Source organism: Sinocyclocheilus grahami, unplaced genomic scaffold (assembly GCF_001515645.1).
Source record: "Sinocyclocheilus grahami isolate Dianchi unplaced genomic scaffold, SAMN03320097.WGS_v1.1 scaffold673.1, whole genome shotgun sequence".
In the NCBI taxonomy this organism is placed as follows: Eukaryota; Metazoa; Chordata; class Actinopteri; order Cypriniformes; family Cyprinidae; genus Sinocyclocheilus; species Sinocyclocheilus grahami.
In genome coordinates this window covers 536,676-541,404 of record NW_015505852.1, presented here as the reverse complement: position 1 = coordinate 541,404, position 4,729 = coordinate 536,676, and positions in this window count along the sequence as shown.

Genomic DNA, 4,729 nt, shown 5'->3' with positions numbered 1-4,729 from the left:
CAAAAGCTTTTTCAACTGGGGAAAGTACTCGAGAAGCATAAGCAATGGGTCGTAAATTTTCCTGTACTTCTTGAAGGAGGACGGCTGAAAGAGCCTCCTCCATTGCAGCTGTCTGCAAAATAAATGGTTGTGTTCTGTCTGGATTGCGTAAGGCTGGAGCTTCAATCAATGCCACTTTCAGCTTTTCAAAGGCTGTCTGATGATCAGGACCCCAATCTAAAGAATTATTTTACTTCTTTTTTCCTGAAAGAAGATTGTTCAGAGGTTTTGCAATATCTGCGAAGCCTTCAATGAATTCTCTGCAAAATCTCACTATACGTAAAAATGACCTCAAAGCTGTTACTGATACTGGAACTGGGAGTCTCTGAATAATTTTCACCTTGTGTGGATCAGGTGTACGCCCCCTTCACTTATCTTGATGCCTACATAAGTGACTTCTGACTTGAGCAATTGAGCTTTTTTTGGATTTAATTTTAGTCCAACCTCTTTTAGTAACTGAAGCAATTCTTCCAGTAAAATGATGTGTTCTTTGGTAGCTGTCTGTAATAACAAATCATCCACATACTGAATCAGACATTCAGGCTTAGAAAATCGTTCCAGTATTTTCACTAAACACTGGTGGAACAGTGTAGGTGAGTTCACAAAACCTTGTGGAAGGACATTCCATGTGTACTGCGTGTTTCTGAATTTAAAAGCAAATTTCTGTTGGTATTCTGGATGTAGTGGAATTGACCAGAAACCATTGGACACATCGAGGGCTGAGTAATAGCTAGCTTCTGGTAAAAGAGATGCTAACACATCAGGGGTGGAAGCCACTACAGGTGCACATGTCTGTGTACATTTGTTAAGTTCCCTGTAGTCTATGCATAATCTCCAAGAATCATCTGGTTTGCGAACAGGCCAAATTGGGGCTAAAGATGGAGAAACGCATTGCCTAATGACACCCTGTTCTAACCGAGAATCCACAGTACGTTGTATATATGGATTTGCTTCATCTGGATAATTATACTGTTTGAGGGAGAGTGGGTCACACCCCTGAATCTTCACTTCCATCACACTAGTATCAACTCGGCCACAATCATGTTTAGATCTAGCAAAAACACCTCTGTTTTTACTCAAAAGTTCTGATAGTTCTGAATCTTCGCTAACATTATTGTATTTTTACTTTTCTGTGAGGGATTGTCTGAATGAAGAATTGTTAAGGAAGCACCAGAATCTACTAACCAATCATTGCATCGGCCTCCGACAGCAATGTTTACGATTGGTCTACCATGATTGTCTAGTGACAGGGGTGCTACATGTGTTATGGAGGCCTTAGATTCCTATGCTGAAAAAAACTTTCCGTGAGAGCTCTGCTTCTCCATATGAGATTTGGGTTAATTCAGTTCCGTTAGAATTTTAAACAGAATTTGACCAAATAGGCTTAAGAACTCCTCCTGCTAATACTGAATAGATTCTCTTCTATCCTTACAAATTTTTTTCTAGATTTTTTTTAAACGAGGGGATTCCCTGACAAAACCAGCAAAAAGAAAGAAACCGCTTTTCTTACCTTTTTTCCTGCTTTTTGGAAACTCCTGCGCTGGGTGGCTCGCCAATGTAAGAAAAAGTGAAGACATTGAGGATCTTGATGAAGAATAACTTTTATTACAGAATAGCAGTGACAAAGTACAGGCAGCACTTCGGATTCAGCGGAGTCAGAATGAACCACGTACATCCTAAGCTCAAACATTTTATACTCCATTACGTTCATCTTCCCGCTTCATCTTCCCGCATTGTAAATGAAGTTTCGTCTTAAATGTAAATTGCGGATGACAATAAAAGTGATAGCCTTCCGTTCCCACATCTTTTGGTAGTCTTTCAGGTGGAAACAACCAAATGTTAAGGTGCAATTATATTCAAGTACCCTTTTGGTCAGCAGATGGTCCTTGATGGCCTACTGCCGCTCCCACACTATAGGTGACGATTGACGAAGTAACGTTCAGGAAATACTATTTACATATTATTGAGATCAGAAAGAATTATCTCTATTATAATTAAGCTCTTTGTATAGAAAGGAGAATAGTTTACATTGAGTGGAAGTTTGGTCGAGGCAGACTATAATTTCTTACAGTACTTATCTGCGAGCAATTAACAAGTTTAACAAAGTTCATTGCTGTTTGATAATGGGAAAATCAAGAGTTTCACCAACCAAAGTTATGACTATACCAAGGCTAGAACTCTCATCAGCAGTTGTTGCAGTGCAAACCAGTGACATGCTTCGGAATGAGCTAGAAATTCAAGATCTAAAAGAGTTCTTTTGAACAGATTCTACAGTCATTCTTGGCTACATAAACAATGACGCCAGACAATTTCATGTGTTCATAGCCAATTGTATTCAGAGAATCAGATCCTGTACAAAGCCTGAACAATGAGCTTATGTTGCCTCTGAAAACAATCCAGCCTATTGTAACAAACTCTCTCAAACATCAGTTTAACGAAAGCCACAATAAAAATATGGGATACAATCCATTGAGTTTTTGATACTAATATATTAAAGTGCCATAGTGTATACAAACAAGCAACCTCCACACATAAACAACCATTTCACCCCCTCCCCATAATATGTACAAATCAGTTCCTTCAAAACAGTCCAGGCAATACGTTCTACAAAAACCTGTATTTCCAGCGTTGTTTGGCCGTTGCCAACAATTTTCTCCCAAACGTTCCAATACCGGCGATGGCACGATGAATCAGTCAATGAATAATCCACAGACCATCTGTATTTAATCCATTGGCATCTCCCACACGCATTTCGCGGTTGAACTTATTGTACACAGTCTAATAGAGCAACTTGACTCAAGACCTCAGGTAACATACACTTAATTTAACATAAGGCTCAGAGATTCAGTAGAAAACATTTTCCCATCTCTGGCCTAACAAAGGATGCAAACGGTGAGCCATCACTCAAACATCCTGCCTCTCTATTAGATTATCTCGGACATAGGAGGCTAGCATCGTCTTGAGAACTCTATTGACACGTTCGGTAAGATTTGTCTGGGGATGATAGGCAGTGGTAAGTTTCTGTACCACTCCCCACTGCTTACAGGTCTCATTCAGCAGTTGGGAAGTGAACTGCGGTCCTCTGTCTGATACGAGGTACACTGGTGTTCCCCACCTCGTAAAGATGTCTTTAACTAAAATATTAGCTATTAGAGGGGTCTTTGCGGATCTCATTGCGAACAGTTCGACCCTGATTATTCTTTTCTCCAGCATTTTAGCTATTTCGTCATCTATAAACTTTTGTTTATGGACAGGCGTAGGATATGCTTTTCTCCTTACCGGTATTTCATCCTTAGTATTAATTCGATGGGTAATGTTGGAAGTACATCCCAGCGAATCCGTGCACACCGTGGTCCATCCAAACAACAGTTGTTCTAGCTGTCGTTTTTGACTTTGTGAAACCTCGGCTGCATCAACCAGTCCTTTTATCATTGTTCGGTTAGCTTCACTCATCTGCACAGATGGAAGCGCTACGTGCAGTCTAGTAGTGGAAGACAATCCATCAGCAAGTTTAAAGCTGGCAGGAGCAATAAAATAATGTAACTTCTCCTCTTCAGGGAATATATAGGATGCGGCAGCAAAATCCAACTTCATGCCAGAAATAGACAAAAACTCAAGTCCAATAATGAGAGGAAAGGTCAAATCATGATTCCTCATCACAAATACCCTGAACGGATATACTTGATTATGCACTACACATTGTAGAGAAACTTTTCCTAATGCGTGCTGTACATGACCGTTGGCAAGCGAGAATGTTTGACCCTTACTGGACTGCAAAGACTCCCCTTCCTGCTTAATCTGATCCCAGAGAGACTCTTGGATTAAAGAATAAGAGCTTCCGGTGTCAATAATTGCTTCCAAATGATGGTTACGAATATTCAAAGGCAACGTCAGAGTTATCATGGGGGGTTGGTAAACCTCTGTATACACAGCAATGTTATGGCTGTTGGGACGTCCTCGGCCTGGCTTTCCTCCTCCACGTAATGTTGCTTGCTCTGCTTGTCTTTGCCTCCAAAAAACTCTCTCTTCATTCAGATCACGTTCCACCAGCGTGCCTACATGCACTAACTCTTCTATGGTAGACACAGTTCCTCTCAGAATGCTGGCAATGCGCGGATTGCAGTTCCTCAATACAGCTTGAAGAATCTCACGCTATGTCATGGCAGGCTTCAATCTTAGACATAGAGCTCTATATTGATAAACAAAAGAACGAATGTTCTCATCCACTGCCTGCTTTCGTTCCCTAATCCTTCTCTCTGCTTCCACCTCGTGGTCTTCAGGTAAAAATGACTGCAGAAAAACTGTTTTAAATTGTGTCCATGACTTGACACGTGCCTTCTCAGCTACCCACCAGTCCTTGGCCGTATGGGTGAGAACAGATGGTAACATAGACAAAATCTCAGCATTACTTAAAGGTTGGATGGCAAGATACTCTTCGCATTTCTCCAGATAGGCAATAGGGTCCTCCCCATCCAAACTGCTGAATTTTGGAAAGTCAAGTTTTATAGGAGTTTTAAACTGAAGAGAGCGAGAGTAAGTTTCTGGAAGTGGAGTTGAATGTCTGGCAGGAGTGGAAGTAGCATCTCTCTCCGCTTAAGACAATCCATGACTGCTCTACCCAAATCTTGGATGCTTGACATTCACATTGACATTCATTCTTAGCCTCGGTAACAATTGCTTCATCTCGTTG